The 27,752-nt window shown below is 36.5% G+C and overlaps 1 pseudogene; it reads right to left on the minus strand.

Annotated features, from left to right (window-relative positions):
• Window positions 1-657: 657 nt before the first annotated feature.
• Window positions 658-16,137, minus strand: LOC112934654 (proline-rich nuclear receptor coactivator 1 pseudogene; annotated as a pseudogene).
• Between the last annotated feature and the right edge of the window lie 11,615 nt (window positions 16,138-27,752).

Consider the following 27,752-nt stretch of genomic DNA (forward strand, 5'->3'; position numbering starts at 1 on the left):
GTGTAGTAAACATGGGAATAAGATTTTTCCAGTAATTACAGATTAGAAGGCAGAAATCAATTTAGAGAAACACATACAAACCTCATGTTTACAATGACTGTGCCACAGATTTAAACTTCATATTGCATTAGTAACTGTTCACATTTAGATCTTCACTTTGATATTAGATAGCTATTTCTTTAAAAACAATCTTAGCAACCTGTGCAAATAAATTAGTCTTCCATGTGCCTTAGCACACTTAAAATTTCTTCATTGTGTATATACAAAACATGTATCATTTGGTAGGAAAAAATACATACTTCTATAACAAAATTCTAATGTACTTTCAAGTATGAACAATATACACATAAACATGGTATACAGTATTTTAAAAATATAAAATATAATATAAATTGTTTGTAATCTTTAAACTCATCTTTTGCACTTGTATGTTACAAGGCAAATTTCCATTTCTGTATCAATTTTCTTTTCAAGAGTCCAGGGATTTTGAAAAAAGCTGTTTTCCAGATAAACAATCTGAGATCTAAGTTTGAACTTTTAGGAGAGTTTTGTTTTGCTTTGTTTTGTTTTGTTTATAAAGATATATTTAGTTTAGAGAGCAGGGGAGAGGCAGAGGGTGCAGGAGTCTGGAGCAGAGCTGGACTCAGGGCTGATCTCTCAGGTCTGACATGAGGATCTGAGTGGAAACCAAGAGTCAGATGCTTGACTGACTGTCCCCAGCTGCCCCAGGTGAGCCTTTAAGTGCACTGCCATTAACTCCCTGTTGTGGCTGGAACTATCAGTAGTGCTTCCCATACAATGACTAAGAGGTTTTGGAAGAACAGAGAAGGTGTATCCCTAAACTTTGCCCCAGTATAATTTTCCTTTTGGTTCACTTCAGTTAAAAATGCTGATTTCTTCAAATGCATATTTGCAGTGTTTCACTGTTTTTAAAAGGGCTGTGTTCTTGTTTTGTTTTGTTTCTCTGATTCAGATTATATTGGATGAAAGAGAATACTGCCAAAAGTTATTTTCACTTCTTCTTGCAAAGGTAATCATTGTTAGTGGTAAATTATATTTGCTTTTCTGAATATCTTTGGTTGTTCACACGAAAGTATACTATGAACAAGCTGGCCGAGGGGAGTGGCAATTTTCTATGATTTTCCCATCTTTGATTTTAAAACCTCTTTTCTGAACAAGGGTTGGCCAGGGACCATGGCCAGCAGCAGCCCAGGGAAAGGGCTTGCTTCTTTAGTTTGGGTTGTGTCTGAAGGACCCATGGCCAAATTGGTGGCCTGGTCCAGGACTTGCTGCCTCCACTCATGACCGTTGTGGGTCTTTGCCAGCCCTTGAGGCTCTGAGATAAGCTGCTGGGCAGCTGCCCTGCCAGGGTGGCCTACACCTTCTTTTGCTCCTTCTTTGTGGCTCCCTTTCTGAGGGATGCCTCCTGCTGTAGCTAGACAACAGTTGGACAGAGGTGATGAGGCACAAGACTGAGAGGTCATACAGGGACTATATCCCCCAAGGAAGTGAGGGACAAAAAGGGTTGGGGGCAGTTCCCCAGGGGTCTGGGATCCAGGGCAAAGGTGGCGGGACTGCAGTCACTATCCAGAATGTCCTGAAGTAACCATGATCAGAAAAGCCCAGGGATGCAAGATGGCCCACCCAGGACAAGTGACTCCCACTGTGGAACGGAGACGATGGTTATAGGTCTAAGATGAATGTGGCTCAGCAGGAAGAGAAGGATGAAGTGCAGCCAGAGATCACAGGGCAGAGGCAGTGGCTGCTGTTAATATAGCACGAATGGAGCAAGGACCATTGTTTAAATGGTGGTCCTGCAGCAACTAAGTGTAGATCTTTTATTTATTTTTTTAATAAATTAATTTTTATTGGTGTTCAATTTACCAACATACAGAATAACGCCCAGTGCTCATCCCCTCAAGTGCCCCCCTCAGTGCCCATCAACCATTCACCCCCACCCTCCATCCTCCTCCCCTTCCACCACCCCTAGTTCATTTCCCAGAGTTAGGAGTCTTTATGTTCTGTCTCCCTTCCTGATATTTCCCACACATTTCTTCTCCCTTCCTTTATATTCCCTTTCACTATTATTTATATTCCCCAAATGAATGAGAACATACACTGTTTGTCTCTCTGATTGACTTACTTCACTCAGCATAATACCCTCCAGTTCCATCCACATTGAAGCAAATGGTGGGTATTTGTCGTTTCTAATGGCTGAGTAATATTCCGTTGTATACATAAACCAAATCTTCTTTATCCATCATCTTTCGATGGACACCGAGGCTCCTTCCACAGTTTGGCTATTGTGGACATTGCTGCTAGAAACATCGGGGTGCAGGTGTCCCGGCGTTTCATTGTATCTGAATCTTTGGGGTAAATCCCCAACAGTGCAATTGCTGGGTCATAGGGCAGGTCTATTTTTAACTCTTTGAGGAACCTCCACACAGTTTTACAGAGTGGCTGCACCAGTTCACCTTCCCACCAACAGTGTAAGAGGGTTCCCTTTTCTCTGCATCCTCTCCAACATTTGTGGTTTCCTGCCTTGTTAACTTTCCCCATTCTCACTGGTGTGCGGTGGTATCTCATTGTGGTTGTGATTTGTATTTACCTGATGGTAAGTGATGCAGAGCATTTTCTCATGTGTATGTTGGCCATGTCTATGTCTTCCTCTGTGAGATTTCTCTTCATGTCTTTTGCCCATTTCATGATTGGATTGTTTGTTTCTTGGGTGTTGAGTTTAATAAGTTCTTTATAGATTTTGGAAACTAGCCCTTTATCTGATATGTCATTTGCAAATATCTTCTCCCATTCTGTAGGTTGTCTCTTAGTTTTGTTGACTGTATCCTTTGCTGTGCAAAAGCTTCTTATCTTGATGAAGTCCCAATAGTTCATTTTTGCTTTTGTTTCTTTTGCCTTTGTGGATGTGTCTTGCAAGAAGTTACTGTGGCCAAGTTCAAAAAGGGTGTTGCCTGTGTTCTCCTCTAGGATTTTGATGGACTCTTGTCTCACATTTAGATCTCTCATCCATTTTGAGTTTATCTTTGTGTATGGTGAAAGAGAGTGGTCCAGTTTCATTCTCCTGCATGTGGATGTCCAATTTTCCCAACACCATTTATGGAAGAGACTGTCTTTCTTCCAATGGATAGACTTTCCTCCTTTATCAAATATTAGTTGACCATACATTTCAGGGTCCACTTCTGGGTTCTCTATTCTGTTCCATTGATCTATGTGTCTATTTTTGTGCCAGTACCACACAGTCTTGATGACCACAGCTTTGTAGTACAACCTGAAATCTGGCATTGTGATGCCCCCAGCTATGGTTTTCTTTTTTAAAATTCCCCTGGCTATTCGGGGTCTTTTCTGATTCCACACAAATCTTATAATAATTTGTTCCAACTCTCTGAAGAAAGTCCATGGTATTTTGATAGGGATTGCATTAAACGTGTAAATTGCCCTGGGTAACATTGACATTTTCACAATATTAATTCTGCCAATCCATGAGCATGGAATATTTTTCCATCTCTTTGTGTCTTTCTCAATTTCTTTCAGAAGAGTTCTATAGTTTTTAGGGTATAGATCCTTTACCTCTTTGGTTAGGTTTATTCCTAGGTATCTTATGCTTTTGGGTGCAATTGTAAATGGGATTGACTCCTTAATTTCTCTTTCTTCAGTCTCATTGTTAGAGTATAGAAATGAAAACTAGGCATTTTTAATACTGTAATGTAACAACTCAGAAAATTATATTTTTTCTTCTCCCCAGGGTTTGCCTTTGTGGCTGTTTGAGGTTGTGATTTGTTTTGTTTGTTAAGTAACTTTTCTGAATTTCTTCTATGAAGTCTGTATTTTTGTTGTCCATTGAAATCTTTATCAGCTTTATAGTCAGCTAATGATTGGACAGAAATTTCGGTAAGCTTCTGGAAGCAAAATCTTTCTCATATTTCCTGAAGGGGCCATTCATATAAGTTCCGTCACTCCTTCAATACTCAGCTGGGAAGTTTACAGCTCTGCCTTAGTGTTCACTTCCTGCCTATGCAGAGCCTCAAGGTCAACCAGAAGTGGGGGTTGAGAGTCTTCTCTGGTCTTTTCTGAGCATGTACACAGCACTGAGCATGCATATTATCCTCTAAAGTCTCAAAATATGTTCAAAGTTTAAAACCCTTTATGTACATTTTATTCCCCAACATTTCCTCCCAAGCTTTTTGGTTAGTCTCTTGTTTGTCTCAACTATTTATCATTTCTGGCATCAGTGGGTAAAATATATGCCTGCAAATTATTCAACAAATATCCCCATGTAGTGGCCTGGGCAAAACAATACAAATCTTTTGAGATGGTGTCCTAGTGATTTACCATACAGATCAAATAATAGCAATTGTTGCTTTCTCTAGTACTGAGAATGTGTGTTATTTTTAATGTTACTTCTGAGCTAGAGAGTGTAACAACAGACTAGAGTCAGCTAAAGTTCTCCAAAGCTCTCTCTTCTTACTGATTTTCAGGCATTTTTCTCAGAAATGGTTTCCTGCAAGCTTTTGAATTGCTACAAGTTTTGGGTTAACTTCCAGAAAAGTTTATTCTATTTACTTTGTTTTTCCATTCTTTTAAGGCTGGGCAGTGTTTCAGCCTTCCTTCGTCTTCCATTTTATTTGACATCTCCTTATAACATTCTTAAAAATATAATGTTATGGAAATGGAGAACTGACTGCCAGGTGCTAAATTGGGACACAGGGAAGGATGCATGTGTTTGATTATTAAAGGACAACATCAGGGATCCTTGCAAATTTGAACTGTTTTGTATTGATTGTGAGTGGTGTTTATAAGAACAAAACTGCATGAATCTAAACAGGGATGTATGCAAATAAGTAAGAAGAGAAAATCTGAACAAGGTTAGTAAATTGTACTTATGTTAATATACTGGTTGTGGTGTTGTAGTATAGTTTTGCAAGATGTTAACATTGAGGGGAACTGATAAAAGTGTAATTGGTGTCTCTATATTTTATTTCTTACAACTGTGAATATATGATTATCTAAAAAAAATTAAAGTTAGCTAAATAAACTAAGACAATCAAATTATAAGACAGATAAGACAAAAATTTCTAAGGAAATTCGATTCTGTCTGTTTTGTGAATGATTAAGGAAGTACACTGTTCAGATTTATGGTGTCCAATACCTAGACTTTTGCAAAGCTTGTACCATAAGTGGGAAACTAAAAATATACCAATAATTAAATATTGGTATATGTTTATTCATTCACCTCACACAAAACTTTTTTTTTCACATGTAAATTTAATATAAAAATACGTAGAAAGGGACCCCCGGGTGGCTCAGTGGTTTAGCGTCTGCCTTCGGCCAAGGACGTGATCCTGGAGACCCGGGATTGAGTCCCACATTGGGCTCCCTGCATGGAGCCTGCTTCTCCCTCTTTCTGTGTCTCTGCATCTCTCTCTCTCTCTGTGTCTCTCATGAATAAATCAATAAAATCTTTTTAAAAATATGTAGGAAGAAAAGCAAAAAATAAAGGAGAAAAAGATAAAAATTGCTGATAGAAAAATTTTGTGATGCACATATAGTGTTCTAAATTGGTCAACATGAAGAGTAATTTAGTGGTTTACTTTAGTGATGCATTTTAAGTTCCTTAAAGTATCACTTCTTATTGGTCATTTCCAATTCAAATGTGATCTTTAATATTAGGAGTTGTTCTTATGTCTCAAGTGAAGAATCTTAAATACCTTGTTGACAAACAGTGTTCTTAGTCCTATAGTTTTTCTTATACTTCTACTACAGTTCTACTGGATATTTTACTGGATAATTTCCACTGGTCATTACAATTTTTGTTTGTTTGTTTGTTTGTTTGTTTGTTTGTTTTATAAATTAATTTTTATTGGTGTTCAATTTACCAACATACAGAAAAACACCCAGTGCTCATCCCGTCAAGTGTCCGCCTCAGTGCCCGTCACCCATTCCCCCCCATCCCCCGCCCTCCTCCCCTTCCACCACCCCTAGTTTGTTTCCCAGAGTTAGGAGTCTTTATGTTCTGTCTCCCTTCCTGATATTTCCCACACATTACTTTTCCCTTCCTGGTCATTACAATTTTTTAAAAAATATTTGAAAGTATTATTTTTTAGTTTGAAAGTCTCCTATCCCTTACTGTGTGTAAACAATTCTTGCTGTAATTAAATGAAGAGGAAAAAGTCACTCACTGCTGGTTTGGTGGCATTCAGTACCTTTTCATGCAGAGTAAATGAGACTAGTGGGCTTTTTACTGAACATTATTTCTGAGACTCTTCAGAAAGAGGGAAGACTGTCTGAATCCTACACATATGGGCTCTTATAACTTTTCAGACAGGCAGGAATGATAATTATTTTCCCACTGGTTGACTAAGTTGAATAGATCCAGATTATTAAAATTAGTAACTTTTTACAGTTGTCCCAGTTTCCACTGTGTGCTTAAAGCACAGATAATTCTTTCTTAGGTTTTTCCTATTATGCCTTATGTTAAGCCAAGCGCCTGGAAACTTGATAAGATTATTTGCAAGACGATAACAAGACGAAAACTGATAGCGGATTATAAAAACAATAAGATCTCATGGGAATTCTGTTGATATCTATCTCCCTATCTATCTTGCATGCACACATGTTCTCTGTGTATGTCTCTGTGGGGTATGTGTCTGCTAGTGTAGTACTATATGTTTAGAAATACAAGGGAATAGTAATAGAGAAACATGAAAAAAACCCTAATTCACTGTATGACCTAATTTTAATGGATAACTGTAGAATCATATATATCCTCCTAGTCCAAAAATATATATTCTATGTTATGATACCTTCTGTTATAATAGAACCAATGAACAGTTGAGGAATCCCTTATTGTCTTAGATACATTTTAGAAACACAATGAAGTGAAATATTCAAACAACATATTTTTGTAGGGAAAGTACAATTTATCAATGAACTGTTGCTTTAGCTATATTGATATTCATGTTTATTTAATCACTTTTTAACTAGTTTTCCAAGATTACTATATCTGCTGGCTGTTCCAAAGTTGTTTCTAAATATGAAAAAATTGTTTTTCTTGGTAAATTAAAAATAAAAAATAAGAAAATTCAATCAAAACTGTGTGAAATACATTGCTCAAAAGGTTACAGGTTAGAAACTAATAGGCTTAAGAAGGATTAGATACATTTATCAATCATATTTTTGATGGTTAGGATATGAAAATATCTGGTGTTTATTTTTGGTCTTTGAATGTAATGTCACAACGAGAAACCTTTCTGATCTAAAAATACATATTTATTTTCCATGTTAAGGGATAAAAATTAGGAGTAAAGAAATTTATGTTGGTAAATAATGAATCTTTTGTGGTAGGTTGAGCTTCTATTCATGAACATTTGTTCCATTTTTGTCCTTGCTTTGTTTCTCTGCCCTATTGAGTTTGGTCATAGCCGTATGACATTTGCTGCATGTGAACAAAAACTTTAGATGCAATGATGTGGCCTGTGGCTTTTTTACTGTCATTCATTACAATATTTGACCTTTAATCATTAAAAGATTATTCCCCAGATAATGGATACATTTCTTCAGTGTAGATTTCTGAATGGGAAGACATGTGGAGACACTTTCATACAAATCTAGCTGAATCCAGCATAGACATGCTTAATAGAGTCTAGTAGGGTCAACACATGCCAACAAAATCCAAGAGGTCAATAGAGTTACAGAATACATTAAAGTCTAAAATAACATAAGTAAATATATATATATATATACACATATATTATGTTATGATATTTACATATATAAATATATGTATTTTGTTTGTTTTATGTCTTTGAGAATATTGTTGTTTGTTAAACCACACAACTTAAAATAATAGTAGTAATCTATAAAATTGTACCCATATGATCCTGTAACACTATTTAAAATAAATTAAATAGGGATCCCTGGGTGGCGCAGCGGTTTGGCGCCTGCCTTTGGCCCAGGGCGCGATCCTGGAGACCCGGGATCGAATCCCACGTCGGGCTCCCGGTGCATGGAGCCTGCTTCTCCCTCTGCCTGTGTCTCTGCCTCTCTCTCTCTCTCTGTGACTATCATAAATAAATAAAAATTAAAAAAAAAACTAAATAATTAAAAAAATAAATTAAATAGCTATAGCTGGACTGGGGTTAGTAGGATTAATTCAGTCAGATTGACTCACTGTTTGGTATAATCAATTGCTTCATTACTGATTGTTAAAATGTAATAAAACCTATAATTAACATCCTTATAAACAATCTCATCAGATTACACTTAGAGAACTACTAGAACATTAATAAGAGTGAAATAATCCAGTAATGATAGCACTTTGGGCCTTACTTTTAATCAATAAACTTGATTGTAAATACAACTGATAGAAATAATAAGAAAAACAAAATCCATGAGTAAATTCCTTTATTTGTTCTTAATTGTGAGTTGTAAATTTAGGATACGTGTCATCAATACATAAGACATACACTTTTTTAGGAGTTAGAGAACAAATTAACTTAATTTTTAAAAAAGGATTTGATACTTATATTCTGAGAAAGATAATGATTATCATTGGATTTTTAGATACAATTTTTCAAGATTGATACCTTAAATATTCACAATTTATAAAATTGTTTGTTATTACAAATGACACGCAGCTTGTCTGAAAAGGGCATTCTTATTTTAAAAATATAGAACAATTATTAAAATTCCTTTCTCTTTTCTTATGTCTTAATGTCTAGAAACCATTATACATAATTAGCATTAAGAATTATAAACATTAGAGGAAACAAACAAGGAACTACAATGACAATAAAAAGATCAGTGTTTAGAAATGTTGTTAAAGAGTAGCTCAGTGGAAACTTGGCATCTTATTATGCCCAGAATCACAATTTTAATATCTATGAATGTGTAACATTCAGAACTTCTATAGTTAGAGATGAATGTACTCTCAGCAAGCAGTGGAAGGTCTATCAGGTTGCCTAAAATTCACCAGTGTCATGTAACAATAACCTTTATTTTGTTACTCCCTTTTTCAGTCTATCTCATGTTGCTTCCATTGTTGGTTTTGCATTTATTTATTTTTTTAAGAAACTGAATTCAACAGAGATTACATCCAATACCAACTGTTACAGATAATTCTGTTTAAATGCACAGCCATATAGGCTGAGAGATCTCCAACTCTTATTGATGCTGGCCCACATTCTGATATACTTTTTTTTTAAGATTTTATTTATTTATTCATGACAGAGAGAAAGAGAAACAGAGACACAGGCAGAGGGAGAAGCAGGCTTCATGCAAGGAGCCCAACGTGGGACTCGATCCCCGGGTCTCCAGGGTCAAGCCCTGGGCCGAAGGTGGCCCTAAATCACTAAGCCACCCGGGCTCCCTATACTTTTATTACAATTGAATATTTAGAGTGTTACTTACACTGAAGGAAACTGCTCTTATATCTAAGTTGAATAAATAAAAAAATAAAATCATAAAATCAAATGAACACTAAATCAAAAATTTACCCTATATTTCAGGTAATTTTCAGGTGGCTTTCAGGTGGCTCGTACCAACATTAATTTTAAAAATAATTAAGTTAGAACACCTGGGTGCCTCAGTTGATGGGGCATCTGACTCTTGACTTTGGCTCAGGTCATGATCTCATGGTGGTGGGATGGAGCCCCAAATTCTGCTCTGTGCTCAAGGAGGAGTCTGCTTGATATTCTCTCTCTCTCTTCCCCTCCCCCTGCATGTGCATGCTCCCTCTTTCTCTCTGTTGCTCAAATAAATAAATAAATAAAATCTTTAAAAAATATTATAAAATTTAAAATAAATAAGGTGTGCCTCCTGGATATTAGCAATTGTCTTAGGTGAAAGGTATACTATGTTTCACAAGACATAAGTTTATGCTTTCATGGAAGATCCTTCATTTTCTAGTTGAAGAGATAGACACAAAAAGCAAACTAATTAGTTAATTTTTGGTGGTTATAAGATATGTTAAGCAAAACATAGTGACTTAGGAAGTGAGAATGCTATGTGAAGACCAAAGTATTTTCAAATCTGGTTGCAAGTTCATCATGAAGGGAGTTTTAATGTTATCATTCCACCCTAAAAACAAGTAAAAAACTGAAAACATGCAACTCATTTTAGAATCTCTCAAAGAACTGAGATCACAAGGCAAATCACTGGCCCAAAATTGGAGAAACAACCAGTCAGCTATATACAGCACAACTTTTCTGAGCAGAGACCTATGAGCCAAAAATCAGTACAGGATAGGAAAATTTAAACTGTAATTGGCAAACTTCCAAAGGTTCAGTGTGAACAATTCTGAGAATGAAAAATTCTAGGAGTACATACCAGCCTTAGGGAACACACACCTTTGTATTACCTCCAGGAACTCTATTAGGTTCTTACAATTAAGATCAGAGAAAAACCTCCTTATGATTCTGGCAAGAGGAGGGAAAAAACAACCATTTGAAATATACCAAAACATTCTGTTCTTCTTAACACAGACTGCTTTCAAGAAAAACTATTTTGCTAGAGCAAAATATTTTGCTAGAGTTTGGAGTTTACCAAAGCCAAACTAACCTGGAGAGAAAGAAATATCTAACTCTAGCTCCTTCTAGCTCTCCAAATGGGGAAATGGACATACTCAACTCAAGCTAGTCTTCTAGCTAATCCTTCGTCCCACCTAAAGAGGTCGGAGGATAAAAGCACTTTTGAAGTTCACAAGTCAAGGGTACAGGGTCCCTAAAAGACTAAGATCTAATCATAGAACTATAGGATGCTTTCTGTATTCCCATTTAACATATTACTAAAGTCTCACAGTTCCTTTTACCCAGTACATAATGTCCAGTTTTCAATAATAATAAAAAAATACTAAAAGTCATAAAACACAGGTTCAAGAGACAGATCAAATATTAGAATCAGTGTTTAATATAGCAGGAATTTGGAGATTACCAGAGAAACAATTTCAAATAACTATGATTAATATACTAAAATCTCTAATAGAAAAATTAAACAATACAAGAGTAGTTGGATAATATAAACAGTGAGAATGAAGACACTAAGAAATAGTTTAAAAATCCTAACACTGTAACAGAAACGGAGATGCCTTTGATAAACTTTTAATAGACTTGACACAGCTAAAGAAAGAATCCCTGAGTTTGAGGATATGTCAACATAGTCTTCTTAATCAAAAAGCCGAGAAAACCAATGAAAAAAATGGAACAGAATATCCAAGAACAGTGGGAAAACTATGAAGATTAAATGTATGGGTATTAGGAATACCAGAAGGAGAATAGAAAAAAGAACAAAAGAAATATTTGAAGTAATAATGACTGAGCATTCCCCCAAATGAATGTCAGAAACCAAATCAGATCCAGAAATCTCAGAGAAAGTCAAATAGGATAACTGGGGGGGTTGGGGGTGGAGGGGAAGGTCTTGAAAGAATTTGGAGATGTGAGCAGGGGAGAGCCGTTACCTATGGAGGAGAAAAGATAAGAATTGCATACCATTTCTCCCCTGGAATCATACAAGCAAGAAGAGGGCAAAGTGAATATTTAAGACATATTGAGAAAAAAAAATATTGAGAAGACAAAAGCATCAAGTCACAATTATGTATCCTGCAAAATTACCTTTCAAATGTGAAGGAGTAATAATGACTTTGTCAGATAAATAAATATTGTGGGAATTCATTGTAGTAGCCCTGTCTCTCAAGAAATGTTAAAAGAAAATTCCTCAGAAAGAAAGAAAATGATATGGGTCGGAACATGAACATAAAGGAAGAGCAATAGAGAAAGAAAAAGTGAAAGTAAAATAAAAATCTTCCATTTTTCTAATGATTAATCTAGTATATAACATTTTTCAAAATAATAACAATGAATTTAATAATAATAACATATAATTGAAATGAATGGCAACAGTAGCAAAAAGTTTTAGAGGGAGAATTAGGCATACTTTTTATATAAGGTACTTACACAACCTATGAAGTAGTATATTTGAATGTAGAAATGGAATAGTTGTATATGAAAAATTTTAAAAAGAAGTTTAATTGATATGCTGGTAAAGGAGAGAAAAAGGAATAATAAAATGTGTAATTAAAACCACAAAAGGCAGAAAAAGGAACAAAGAAAAAGATCAATAAATAGAAAAAAGTAACACACATAGTAGACATTAATCCAACTATATCACCAAATACTCTTATTTTTTAATTTAAATTTCATTGTAGTTAGCATATAGTATATATTAGTTTCAGGTGTACAATATAGTGATTCAACAATTTCATATATCACCAGTGCTCTGCAAGACAAGTGCATTCCTTAATCCTCATCACCTATTTCACTCATCCCCCAACTCACTTTCCCTCTGGTTACCATCAATTTGTTCTCTATATTTAATAGTCTGTTTCTCGAACTCTCTCTCTCTCTCTGTCTCTCTGTCTCTCTGTGTTTTCCCTTTGTTTTTATTCCTTTATTAAATTCCACATGAAAGAAATCATATGGTATTTATGTTTCTCTGACCTATTCCACTTAAAGTACTCTGTAGCTCCTTTGATGTTGTTGCAAATGGCAATATTTCATTCCTTTTTATGCTGAATAATATTCTAATATATTCTAAGAATATATCTAATATATTCTAATAATCTCATCTTTATCCATTCATCCATTGATGAACACTGAACTGCTTCCATGATTTGGCTACTGTCCATAACGCTGCTATAAACATAGAGAAGCATGTATCCCTTCGAATACTGTTTTCATATATTGGGGGTGAAAACCCAGTAGTGTGATTGTAGGATCTTATGGTGCTTCTATTTTTAATTTTTGAGGAATAGCCATACTTTTTTTTTCCAGAATGGCTGCTCCAGTTTTCATTCCCACCAACAGTGGCAGAGGGTTCCTTTTCTCCACATCCTTGCCAATACTTGTTTCTTGTGTTTTTTTATTTTAGCCATTCACACAAGTGTGAAGTGATATCCCATTGTAGTTTTGATTTGAATTTCCCTGATGATGAATGATGTTGACCATCTTTTCATGTGCTTTTTGGACATCTGGATGTCTCCTTTGGAGAAATGTCTGTTAATGTTTTCTGCCCGTCTTTTAAGATTTGTCTTTTGGGTGTTGAGTTGTATGAGTCCTTTTAAAATTTTGGATACTAACCCTTTATCAGATATGTCATTTGCAAATATCTTCTCCCACTCAGTAGGTTGTCTTTTAGTTTTGTTGATTGTTTCCTTCACTGTACAGAAGCTTTTTTATTTTGATTAAGTTCCAATAGTTTATTTTTGCTTTTATTTCACTTGCCTCAGGAGACATCTACTAAAATGTTGCTATGGCCAATGTCAGAGACATTTCTGCTTATGCTCTCTTCTAGGATTTATGGTTTCAAATCTCACATTTAGGTCCTTGATCCATTGAGTGTTTTTTTTTTTTTTGTATAAGGTATAATATAGTGGTCCAGTTTCATTCTTTTGCATGTAGCTGACAAGTTTTCCCTACACCATTTGTTAAAAATACTACCTTTTGCCCACTAGATATTCTTTCCTGCTTTGTTGAAAATAAATTGACCATATAATTTTGGGTTTCATTCTAGGTTTTCTCTTCTGTTCCATTGATCTATATATCTATTTTTGTGCTGGTACCACACTGTTTTGATTACTACAACATTGTAATACAACTTGATGTCTGGCATCCAACAATTACTAAGCATAAGCATTAAAAAGCCAGAAATTTTCAGAGTAGATAAAAAGCTAAGTCTCAACTGCATGTCTACAAGAAATCCACTTTATTTTTTAAAAAATATTTTATTTATTTATTTGACAGCCAAAAAGAGAGCATAAGTAGGGGGAGTGACAGGCAGAGGGAGAAACAGGTTCCCCACTGAGCAGGTATCCTGATGCGGAGCTCAGTTCCAGGACCCTGGGACCAACCCAAGGTGAAGGAAGACACTTAACTGAGTGAGCCACACAGGCACCCCAATAAATCCACTTTAAATATAGACACATGTACATTAAATATATGATGAAATATATGCTAAGTACACTAATTATAAGAAAGCCAGAGTAGCTATATTAATTTCAGACAGAGCAGACTTCAGAGAAAGAGAATTAAAAGGAATAAAGATGGACGTTACATGATGATAAAGGGGTCAATTAAACAAGAAGACATAATGATCTTTAATGTGTATGTACCTAACAGCACAACATCAAAATACATGAGGTGAAAACTGCTAGAATTGGAAGGAGAAATAGATGAAATCACTATTATAATTGGAAATTCAATACCCCTTATCAGTAATAAACAAATCCATCAGGCAGCAAATCAGTAAGGACAGAGTTAAACTGAACAGCATAATTAGATATAATTGACATATATAGAATAATATATGACAGTAGGATGTGCATACTTTGTAAGCTTACATGGAGCATTTACCATGATATACCTACCACATTCTGGATCATAAAACACACCAAACCATTTTTTTTTTATTTTTTAAATTTATGATAGGCACACAGTGAGAGAGAGAGAGAGAGGCAGAGACATAGGCAGAGGGAGAAGCAGGCCCCATGCACCGGGACCCCAACGTGGGATTCGATCCCGGGTCTCTAGGATCGCGCCCTGGGCCAAAGGCAGGCGCTAAACCGCTGCGCCACCCAGGGATCCCCCACCAAACCAAATTTAAAGAAATAGAAGTCATACAATATATGCTTTTAAACAAGAATGAAATTAAACCAGAACTGAAAAACAGAAAGATGACCGGAAATTCTCAAACAGCATACTTCTAAATAAAACATGGGTCAAAAACTAAATATCAAGTGAAATTTTAAAAAATATTTTAACCTAATAAAAATGAAAGCATAATGTCTCAAAATTTGCGGAATGTAGTGAAAACGGTGCTTGCGGGGAAGTTTATACAATTGACTGCATGTTACAAAACAAGAAACAGCTAAAATCAGTAATATAACTTTCCAGTTTAGGAAATTAAACAAGAACAAATTAATTCCAAAGTAAGCAGAAGAAAAGATTTCAGCAGAATTCGGTGAAATTGGAAATAGGAAATCATTAGGGAAAAAACAAAGAAACACAGAGCTGACTATAAAAAAAAGAATAACATTTACAAAACTTTAGCCAAGGTAACTAAGAAAGGATGGAGAATACTCTAATTACTAATCTCATAAATGAAAGGGGCAGCATCAACAAAAAATTGTGTAACCATTTAAAAGACAATATATACTACTACCTAACAATGCTATGGTCACACATTTAATAATCTTAATAACCTTAATAGGCCAATTCCTTTACAGACAGAATCTACCAAACCTTACACAAGAACTACAAAATCTGAAAATCCCTCTGTCTATTAAAAACTTGAATCAGTAAGTGACAACCTTTCAAAACAAAAAATACCAGGGCCAAATGATTTCACTGTTGAATTCTACCTAAAATTCAAGGTAGAAATTCTATCAATTTTCTATTATCTCTTCCAGATTATAGAATAAGAGGGATTACTTCCTAACCCATTTTTGAAACACACATTACCTTAATAACACCACCAAAGAAAACATTATAAGAACAGAACACTAAAGAGCAATTACTCTGATGAACATAGATGCAAAAATCCTCAATAAAATATCAAATTAAATCCAACAATGTACAAAAGAATTATAAATCAGGACCAAGAGGAATTCATTCCAGGCAAGGGAGATTGGTTCAATATTCAAAATCAATTAATGTAAAGCATCATATCAATAGGCATATGATTGCATCAATGCATATAAAAAATCATTTGGCAAAATCCAATGCCAATTCATGTAAAAAATAACCCTCAATAAATAAATAAAGGAAGGCTTTCTCAACAAAACAAAGAACATCTACAAAAAGTCATCAGTTAGCATCATACTTAAAAGTGAGAAACAGAAGCTTTCTTATTAAGGTCATGAACAAGGCAAAGATGTCCCCATTCATCACCCGATCCCGGTGGCAGGAGCGTCCTTGCTATCCTGTGTCCTCCCGGCCTCTACCTGTCCGGGGGGGAGCGCCGGATGTTGGGCTGTGTCCCTGGGCGCCCTGGGCTCGGGGGCCTGAACCACTGGAATAGCGCTCTCAAGGCCCCACTGGGCGCACGCTGCAGCCCTTTAGGGAGCTCCGCCATGGGGTGTGGTGCGCTCTCCCAGGGGTGCAGGTGCTCTGTTAGTGTCCCTGGGACCCTGAGGGCATCCCTGCCCCTCCTGGGATCCTGCTCCAACTCCCTACAAGCGCCTTTCTGTCTGGAAGATTGGTGAAGCTCCTGCTTCTCTGGGCGGGGCTTTCCTATCCTGGGGGCACTCGAGGCGGGGCCTTAACCCAGCTCCTCCTGGGGCCCTTCCCCCTTGGATGCCTTTTGTTTCTTTATTTTTTTCCTTACCTTGATAGAAGTGGGAACTCTTCTCACTGTAGCATTCCAGCTGTTCTCTCTTTAAATCTCAAGCCGAATTCGTAGGTTTTCAGAATGATTTATCTAGGAAAAAAAAAAGGAAGGTTATCTAGGTAATTTGGTGGGGATAGGTGACTTGGGGACCCTACTCTTCCACCATCTTGCCCCCTCCCCCAAGAAATGACATTAAATGGTAATTTAAATACACAGAAACCAATAAAGAGAATCAGAAATGCTAAATAAAAAGTTAAATAAAACAAATCTTAAAAAATATATAGCAAATCTTATGAATGTATACCTACTCTTTTTTTTTCTTTTATCAGCCTTACAATAAAAGACATTCTTCAAAAGTGGTAATTTTCACAATGTAAATTAGGTCTATACATATGGAGATATAATTTGTATATAAATAATAGCACAACTAGGGGAAAACGGAATGAATCTAACAGTGACATTTGTATATCTTACTAAAATTATTATAAATTGAAAGGTCCCAAGAATTTAAGATACATATGGCATACCCTAAAACAACCACTAAGAAAATGACTCAAAAATATAGTGAAAATTTATTACAGGACTCAAAATCTCAAAATAGAAAATACCTAATTCATGAGAAGAAATAAGAGAGGAATAAAGGAACAGAAAAGATTTGAGACATACTGAAAACAAAAGTAAAATGGTAGACACAAATTCAACTATAACAGGAATTAGACTAAATATGTATGGATTGAGTAATCCAAACAAAAGATGTAGATTGTCAAACTAGACTTAACTATTAAAAAAGACAGACTCTACTATATGATATCTAGAGGAGAAACACTTTAGACATCAATGACTTAAAATAGTCAAAGATAAAAAAATAGGTTGAAAAAAAGATGGAAAATGATGTATTCTGCAGACAGAAACATAAGAAAGCTTCAGTGGCTATACTAATATAAGATAAAATAGATTTGAGAACCAAAAATGCTATTAGAAATAAACTATTTTATACTGATAAAAGTGTCAACACATTAGGAAGTTATGATATATATATGTATACACACACACACACACACATACACTCTGAACAGCAGGTAGAATTTCAGGAAGAAATAGTAAATTCAACAATAGTCAGAGACACAATACTCCACTTCCAATAATGGATAAACACCTAGGCAGAAGGTCAGGAAGGCTATAGAAGACTTGAACAATGAAATAACCCAAGTAGTTTTAATACATATATTTTGAATACTCCATCTGACAACAGCAGAACAGACATTTTCCCAAGGGCAAATAGAACATTATCTTGGATAACTAAACCATGAAACAAGCTTCAATAAATTTTAAAATGCAAAATATGTTCTCCATTCTCAGTGGAGTTAAATTGAAAATTAATATTTAAAAGAAATTTGGGAAATTGACAGAAACTTGGAAACTAAGCAACACTTGAGTCAATTAAAAAAAAAAAAACAAAGAAGAATCAGAAAGGAAATTATATGGTACCGAATAAAAAATTACAACATACCAAAACTTATAGAATGCAGCTAACACAGTGTTCAGAGGTACATTTTGAGCTATAAATGCCTATATTATAAAAAGAAGAAAGATCTCAAATTAACAACCTAATCTTCCACCTTAAACACATGGAAGGATAAGTAAATTACGCTCAAAACAAACAGAAGGTAGAAAATAATAAGGATTAGAGTAAAAATTAAAGAAATAGATACAAGAAAAATAATAGTACAAACCAACAATACCAAATGTTTGCTCTTAGAAAAGATAAAATATATAAACAAACCTGTCGTTTGACTAAGAAACAAAGATAAAGACCCATGACTAAAATCAGAAATGAAAGAGGGGGGTATGACTACTGACTTTCCCAAAATAAAACATTATTATGAATGAATAATACAAATAACTGTATGTAACCAAATTAAATAAACTAGATGAAATGGAAACATTCCTAGAATGATGTAAATCATGTAACTGACCCCAAATCTAGAAAATCTGCATAAAATTGTAACTAACACGATTTAATTAGTAAAAAGCAAAACAAAACAAAAACTATCCACAAAGAAAAGCCCAGATCTAAATGGATTCATTGGTGAATTCTACCAAATATTGGAGAGTTCTTAAACACTTAAATTACATTACTTGTAATAGCCTAACTTTTAAACTGCAATGATATATGACTTCACACATGTCAGAAGGGTAAAACCAACAATATAAGAAACAACAGGTGTTGGCAAAGATGAGGAGAAAGTGGAACCCTCTTGTACTATTCGAGGGAATGTAAACTGGTGCAGCCACTCCGGAAAAAAAAAAAAAAAACAGTATGCAGATTCCTCAAAAAGTTAAAAATAGAACTCCTCTATGATCCAGTGATCACACTACAAGGTATTTACTGAGAGTACAAAAGTACTACTTCAAAGGGATCCATGCACCCCTATGTTTATAGCAGTATTATTTACAATAGCCAAATTAGGGAAACAGCCCAAGTGTCCATTGACTGATGAAGAGATAAAGAGATGGCATATAAATCATAAAATAGAATGAACTTTTGCATTTTCAATTATGTGGATGGAGCTAGAAAGTATGATGCTAAGGGAAAGAAGTCAGTCAGAGAAAGACAAATATCATATGATTTCACTCATATGTGGAATTTAAGAAACCAAACACATGAGCAAGGGGAAAAAGAGAGAGAGATATCAAGAAATAGACACTTAACTATGGATAACAAATTGATGGTTACTAGAGGGGTAGTGAGTGGTTGGCTGAGTGAAATAGGTGATGGGGATTAAGGGGTGCACTTCCTGTGATGAGCATTGGGTGTTGTATGGAAGAGTTGAATTACTATATTGTACACCTGATACTAATATTACACTGTAGGTTAACTAAATGGAATTTAAATGAAAACTTTAAAAACTATTATGCTTAGATTTTCTAAAAAAGAATAATTAATACCAAAACTTTGAAACCTCTTTAAAAATTTAAAAGTAAAAGTACTGTGTGAAAGCAACAAGATTCAAAGACTATATATGATCATTTCATTTACATGGCATTATGAAAAAGGCAAAACAAAGGGACAGAGAACAAACATACCAGTGATTGCCAGGGGTTAACTGTGTGAGGAGGGGTTTTCCAATAAATATGTAGCATGAGGGAAGATTACTTGGGGTAATAGAATTCTGTGATATCTTGATTATAGTGTAGTTGTAGGATTTTATATATTTGCTACACTGCAAAAAATCTATACTCAGAAAGAAGTAAATTTTAGTGTTTGTAAATTTTTAAAAAATTAGAAAACGTCAACTAAAATAAAATAAAAAATAAAAAGTTGAAGGTTTCAACAATTTCAAATAAATAGACTATAAAACAAAAGTTAGCCTATTACAAGTAATGTAATTTAAGTGTTTAAGAACACTGCAATATATCTGCATATATATTTTTGTTCAGAAAACAGCAGTGGTATAGTATTAGAAGCCAATATAACTAAAAATACTAATTAAAGATTATGAATATGTCCAATATAATTCTTCTGATTATTCAATTTTTATATTGAGATAATTAATGTAGTCTATAAAATATTTTGCTTTTATGTACACACATAGTTTCTATTTTATTAAATTTTTTTATGAAAATATTTTGATTAGATTGTATTCTGGGTTCAAAATAAAACAAGCTATAATCTAGGTTCAACATTTTTAAAAATGTCATTAATCACCAAATCAGTATTTCAAAAAAATTTATAAACTTAATTTTTCATGAACATTTTCTCATGTGCATGTTGGCCATGTCCAGGTCTTCCTCTGTGAGGTTTCTCTTAATGTCTTTTGCCCATTTCATGATTGAATTGTTTGTTTCTTTGCTGTTGAGTTTAATAAGTTCTTTATAGATTTTGGAAACTATCCCTTTATCTGATACGTCATTTGCAAATATTCTCCCATTCTATAGGTTGTCTTTAGTTTTGTTGACTGTAGCCTTTGCTATGCAAAAGCTTCTTATCTTGATAAAGTCCCAATAGTTCATTTATGCTTTTGTTTCTTTTGCCTTTGTGGATGTATCTTGCAAGAAGTTACCATGGCCAAGTTCAAGAAGGGTGTTGCCTGTGTTCTCCTCTAGGATTTTGATGGACTCTTGTCTCACATTTAGATCTCTCATCCATTTTGAGTTTATCTTTGTGTATGGTGAAAGAGAGTGGTCCAGTTTCAATCTTCTGCATGTGGATGTCCAATTTTCCCAGCACCATTTATTGAAGAGACTGTCTTTCTTCCAGTGGATAGTCTTTCCTCCTTTATCGAATATTAGTTGATTATATTAGATCAGGGTCCACTTCTGGGTTCTGTATTCTGTTCCACTGATCTATGTGTCTGTTTTTGTGCCAGTACCACACTGTCTTGATGACCACAGCTTTGTAGTACAACCTGAAATCTGGCATTGTGATGCCCCCAGCTATGGTTTTCGTTTTTAAAATTCCCCTGGCTATTCGGGGTCTTTTTCTGATTCCACACAAATCTTAAAATAATTTGTTCTAACTCTCTGAAGAAAGTCCATGGTATTTTGATAGGGATTGCATTAAATGTGTAAATTGCCCTGGGTAACATTGACATTTTCACAATATTAATTCTGCCAGTCCATGAGCATGGAATATTTTTCCAACTATTTGTGTCTTCCTCAATTTCTTTCAGAAGTGTTCTATACTTTTTAGGGTATAGATCCTTTACCTCTTTGGTTAGGTTTATTCCTAGGTATCTTATGCTTTTGGGTGCAATTGTAAATGGGATTGACTCCTTAATTTCTCTTTCTTCAGTCTCATTGTTAGTGTATAGAAATGCCATTGATTTCTGGGCATTGATTTTGTATCCTGCCAGACTGCCAAATTGCTGTATGAGTTCAAGCAATCTTGGGGTGGAGGCTTTTGGGTTTTCTATGTAGATTATCATGTCATTGGCGAAGAGGGAGAGTTTGACTTCTTCTTTGCCAATTTGAATGCCTTTAATGTCTTTTTTGTTGTCTGATTGCTGAGGCGAGGACTTCCAGTACTATGTTGAATAGCAGTGGTGAGAGTGGACATCCCTGTCTTGTTCCTGATCTTAGGGGAAAGTCTCCCAGTGCTTCCCCATTGAGAATGATATTTGCTGTGGGCTTTTCGTAGATGGCTTTTAAGATGTCAAGGAAAGTTCCCTCTATCCCAACACTCTGAAGTGTTTTGATCAGGAATGGATGCTTTATTTTGTCAAAAGCTTTCTCTGCATCTAATGAGAGTATCATATGGTTCTTGGTTTTTCTCTTGCTGATATGATGAATCACATTGATTGTTTTACGAGTGTTGAACCAGCCTTGTGTCCCCAGGATAAATCCTACTTGGGTCATGGTGAATAATTTTCTTAATGTGTTGTTGGATCCTATTGGCTAGTATCTTGTTGAGAATTTTTGCATCCATGTTCATAAGGGATATTGGTCTGTAATTCTCCTTTTTGGTGGGGTCTTTGTCTGCTTTTTTAAAAATATTTTTTTAAATTTTGTTATTTATTTATGATAGTCACACAGAGAGAGATAGTCAGAGACATAGGCAGAGGGAGAAGCAGGCTCCATGCACCGGGATCCCGACGGGGGATTCGATCCCGGGTCTCCAGGGTCATGCCCTGGGCCAAAGGCAGGCGCCAAACCGCTGTGCCACCCAGGGATCCCTCTGCTTTTGGAGTTAAGGTGTGGCTGGCCTCATAGAACGAGTTTGGAATACTCCATCTCTTTCTATCTTTCCAAACATCTTTAGTAGAATAAGTATGGTTTCTTCTTTAAACTTTTGATAGAATTCCCCTGGGAAGCCATCTGGCCCTGGACTCTTGTGTCTTGGGAGGTTTTTGATGACTGCTTCAATTTCCTCCCTGGTTATTGGCCTGTTTAGGTTTTCTATTTCTTCCTGCTCCAGTTTTGGTAGTTTGTGGCTTTCCAGGAATGCGTCCATTTCTTCTAGATTGTCTAATTTATTGGCAATCCTTGGTGTTGGTAGTGATCTCTCCTTTCTCATTCATGATTTTATTAATTTGAGTGTTCTCTCTCTTCTTTTTAATAAGGTTGGCTAATGGTTTATCTATCTTATTAATTCTTTCAAAGAACCAACTCCTGGTTCTGTTGATCTGTTCCACAGTTCTTTTGGTCTCGATTTCATTGAGTTCTGCTCGAATTTTAATTAACTCTCTTCTTCTGCTGGGCGTGGGGTCGATTTGCTGTTTTTTCTCCAGCTCCTTTATGTGTAAGATGAGCTTTTGTATTTGAGTTCTTTCCAGTTTTTGAATGGATGCTTGTATTGCAATCTGTTTCCCCCTTAGGACTGCTTTTGCTGCATCCCAAAGATTTTGAACGGTTGTATCTTCATTCTCATTAGCCCATGAATCTTTTTAATTCTTCCTTAATTTCTTGGGTGACCCTTTCATCTTTTAGTAGGATGGTCCTTAAACTCCACGTGTTTGAAGTCCTTCCAAACATCTTGTTTTGATTTTGTTCTAATTTCAAGGCATTAAGGTCTGAGAATACACAGGGGACAATCCCAATCTTTTGGTATTGGTTCCTACCTGATTTGTGACCCAGTATGTGGTCTATTCTGGAGAAAGTTCCATGTGCACTTGAGAAGAATATGTATTCAGTTGAGTTTGGATGTAAAGTTCTGTAGATATCTGTGAAATCCATCTGGTCCAGTGTATCATTTAAAGCTCTCGTTTCTTTGAAGATGTTATGTTTAGAAGACCTATCGAGTGTAGAAAGTGCTAGATTGAAGTCACCAAGTATAAGTGTGTTATAATATAAGTATGCCTTAACTTTGGTTATTAATTGATTGATATATTTGGCAGCTCCCACATTCGGGGAATATATATTGATGATTGTTAAGCCCTCTTGTTGTATAGATCCTTTAAGTATGATATAGTGTCCCTCTTCATCTCTCACTACAGTCTTTGGGGTAAATGTTAGTTTATTTGATATAAGAATGGCTACCCCTCTTTTCTTTTGAGGATCATTTGAAAGGTAAATGGTTCTCCAACCCTTTATTTTCAGGCTGTAGGTGTCCTTCTGTCTAAAATGAGTCTCTTGTAGACAGCAAATAGATGGGTCCTACTTTTTTATCCAGTCTGAAACCCTGCGCCTTTTAATGGGGTCATTAAGCCTGTTCACTTTCAGAGTTACTATTGAAAGATATGAGTTTAGTGTCATCATGATATCTATTCAGTCCCTGTTTTTGTGGATTGTTCCATTGGATTTCTTCTTAAAGGCAAATTTTGAGAGTTCCCCCCCTTACACTTTCTTGCAGGGCTGGTTTGGAGAGCACATAATTCTTTCAGTTCCTGCCCGGCTTGGAAGCTCTTTATCTCTCCTTCCATTCTGAATGTGAGCCTTGCTGGATAAAGTATTATTGGTTGCATGTTCTTCTCATTTAGGACCCTGAATATATCCTGCTAGCCCTTTCTGGCCTGCCAGGTCTCTGTGGAGAGGTCTGCTGTTTACCTAATACTCCTCCCCATAAAATTCAGGGATTTCTTGTCTCTTGCTGCTTTAAGGTTCTTCTCTTTATCTTTGGCATTTGCAAGCTTAACTATTAAATGTCAAGGTGTTGAACGGTTTTTATTGATTTTACGGCGGGCGGGGGGGGGGGGAATCTCTCTATTTCCTGGATCTGAATGCCTGTTTCCCTTCCCAGATTAGGAAAGCTTTCAGCTATGATTTGTTCAAGTAGATATTCTGGCCCTCTGTCCCTTTTGGCACCCTCAGGAACCCCAATTAAACGTAGATTTTTCTTCCTCAGGCTGTCACTTATTTCCCTTAATCTATGCTCATGATCTTTTAATTGTTTTTCTTTTTTCCTCAGTTTCCCTCTTTGCCATCAACTTGTCTTCTATGTCACTCACTCGTTCTTCCACCTCATTAACCCTCGTCGTTAGGACTTCTAGTTTGGATTGCATCTCATTCAATTGTTTTTTAATTTCTGCCTTATTAGATCTAAATTCTGCAGTCATGAAGTCTCTGGAGTCCTTTATGCTTTTTTCTAGAGCCACCAGTAGCTGTTTCATAGTGCTTCTGAATTGGCTTTCTGACATTGAATGGTAATCCAGATTTTGTAACTCTGTGGGAGAGAGGACTGTTTCGGATTCTTTCTTTTGAGGTGAGGTTTTCCTTCTAGTCATTTTGCTCAGTGAAGAGTGGCCAAAAACAAGTTGTATTGGGAAAAGGAGAAAAAGAGAGGAGAGAAAGAAGGAAGGAAAAGAGAAAAAGAAAAAAGGAAGATAAAAGGACAAAAAGAGAAGAAAAAGAGAAAGAAAAAGAAAGAAAGGGAAAAAAGGGTGGGGGAAGCAAACAGAAATCAAAAAGCAAAAAACAAAAACAAAAAACAAAAAACAAAACAAAACAAAACAAAACACGGGGATGTATCTTCTGTTTCTGTATACTTTAAGTCCCTTGACTTCCCCTGGAACTTGTCTGTCTACCTGGTCTTCTGGGGGAGGGGCCTGCTGTGCTGATTTTCAGGTGTTAGCACTTGGGGTAGCTGCTCTGCCCCCTGCCTGGTGCAGGGCTCAGTGGGGGTTGTTTACCCCGTGAGGCCCCAGGAGGAACAACCGCAGTGGCGGGGCCAGCTCTGGAAACCTGGAGTCAGCTCCCGCAGTAACTCCGGGGCTCTCAGTCTGCAGGGGCCTGGATGCTCCGGGGGCTGGGCCACTGATCTGCTGAGCTCGGGGCAGGAGCGTCCTCGCTGTCCTGGGCCCTCGTGGCCTCTGCCTGTCCCTGAGGGAGGTCGGATCATGGCCTGTGTCCCCGCGCCCTGTGCTCCGGAGCCTGCGCTGTTGGATTCGCGCTCCCGGCCCCGCAGCCCACTCCACGGAGCCACCGCCCGAGCCTCTCCGAGCTGTTCCCGGAGCCGCGCCGCCCCCTCCGCGCGGAGCTTCTTCCTCCGCCCGAGCCGCCGCCGCCGCTGAGCTGCTTCCGGAGCCCCGCAGCCCCCTCCGCGGAGCCGCCGCCCGAGCCCCTCAGAGCTGCTCCGGGTCCCGCCGTGCGCGCTACAGCCCTTAGGGAGCTCGGCGCACTCTCCCGGGGCGCAGGTGCCTGTTAGTGTCCCAGGGAGCCCGAGGGCATCCCCGCCCTCCTGGGGTCCTGCTCTAACTCCCTGCGAGCCCCTTTCCGCGGGGAAGGTTGGTGCAGCTCCTGCTCCTCCGGGACGGGGCTCTCCTGTCCTGGGGACACTCGCCCCGGCCTCAGCCCGGCTCCTCGCGGGGCCCCTCCCCCTTGGAGGCCTTTTATTTCTTTATTTCTTTTTCCCCGTCTTCCTACCTTGATAGAAGCACGAACTCTTCTCACTGTAGCAATCCAGCTGTTCTCTCTTTAAATCTCAGGCTGAATTCGTAGATTGTCAGGATGGTTTGAAAGTTATCTAGGTAATTTGGGGACCCTACTCTTCTGCCATCTTGCCCGTCCCTCTGTAATGCTCATCCTCTTAATACTACACATGCTTATAATTTCTAAATACCTATGTAAATGTAGTAGACAAAATGAATTTTAAAAATCTATTAATAGTAATCATAGTTAATTCATCTGCCTTTAGGTGATGTCTAAAACTCATAGTGATTGAAAGATTCATATTTTTCAATTGTATTTTCTTCGGAACTTTGTTAATCCTAGATGCTTCTCCTTGTACCTTATATTTACTAGTAACACTTTAGTTATGTTTCTTTTTATATTATGCAATTCATTTCCACACCAATAACTTCAGGAACTAAAGGTATTATTATATATTTTGCAAGCAGTCTGTAGAAACACAAACAATTGTGAAACGTAATTAGGTATATACTTTTGAAAGTAATGTTTTACTATAAAATTATTTTCTAATACAAATACTGTGGTACATACCTCTTATCTGAGTTAAGTTGAAAGCAGTAGGGCCTAAAGAACAATATTCTCTTTATATTTTAATTTTTCATGTTGTGCTTTTGCTCATTCAATTTGTTGGAATTTTTATGTATCTATAGTAACTAAAATAAACATAGCTTAAAAAGTAGGTGATATGGGACACCTGGGTGGCTCAGCAGTTGGGCGCCTCTCTTCAGCCCAGGGCATGATCCTGGAGTCCTGGGATCAAGATCAAGTCGCACATGGAGCTCCCTGCATGGAGCTTGCTTCTCCCTCTGCCTATGTCTCTGCCTCTCTGTCTCTCTCTCTGTGTGTCTCTCATGAATAAATAAAATCTTTTTTAAAAAGTAGGGGATAGATATAAATCATTTTTAAAAATATTTTATTTATGTATTCACAGAGACACGAGAGAGAGAGAGGCAGAGACACAGGCAGAGGGAGAAGCAGTCTCCACGCAGGGAGCCCAAAGTGGGACTCGATCCCGGGTCTCCAGGATCACACCCCGGGCTGGAGTTGGCACTAAACCACTGCGCCACTGGGGCTGCCCATACAAATCATTTTGATATCTAGCAAAACATCAACATAAAAATCCATAAAGGCTTTATTTACTACAATGCATGCAATGGAAAATTCTTTTTTTTCTTAGCGTAAACTATGAATTCAAGCTTATGTACAGTCATTTTCATGTAGAGACTGGTTTCACTGTTCAATTGCAAGCAACACAGGTGCATTCATCTCTTTCATCTTGATATTACTCATTTTTGTTTCTCAAATGGTCAACTGCCAATAAAGACATTAAAAAAATTAATTGTTTGGACTTATCTGTTTATTGTGTATCTATATTACAATGAAAGCATGTCAAAAATAAATTTTTCAATTATAATTCTCAGGCATTGTGGATTCTGTGTATCTAAAAAGACTCACAAGTAGTGGTGAATGTTACACATCTAATCAGATAGCTCAAGGGAGGGAATCTAATACCATTGTCCAGTTGTATAATGGCTTTTTACCTTTTAAAACTACATAAGTGAGTCAATTATAATTCATTCATATTAACTGAAGATATTTTCACATTATAATAATTGTGAAACTTTTGTGATCTGGTAATAATCAACATATATTTTGAATATCTGAAAGAAAGCAGTTGTCCAAATCAAATTATGCCTATGTCAAAGTCTGTTAAAATATCTTTTAGTCATTTCAGGGTTAGAGCCTCAATATCATCAGATCTGTTCTCTATATGCACTCTAAGCACTCAGGCAAATCATGAGATCTTCATATATTTTGCAAAGAAATTTCAAGCAGCATAGTACTTTAGTGATTTCAACTTTCTGAGATCTAGTAATATTTAAGTGACTGAAAATATACAGACAAGGGAAAAGCTAAACTGTCCCATTATTGATGTGTTTTTTTTCACATTTAGCAAACCATTACAAATGGTACATTGATAAAACAACATAATCTTTATTCAAATAGCACTTATA

Source organism: Vulpes vulpes, chromosome X (genome assembly GCF_048418805.1).
Source record: "Vulpes vulpes isolate BD-2025 chromosome X, VulVul3, whole genome shotgun sequence".
NCBI classification, from domain to species: domain Eukaryota; kingdom Metazoa; phylum Chordata; class Mammalia; order Carnivora; family Canidae; genus Vulpes; species Vulpes vulpes.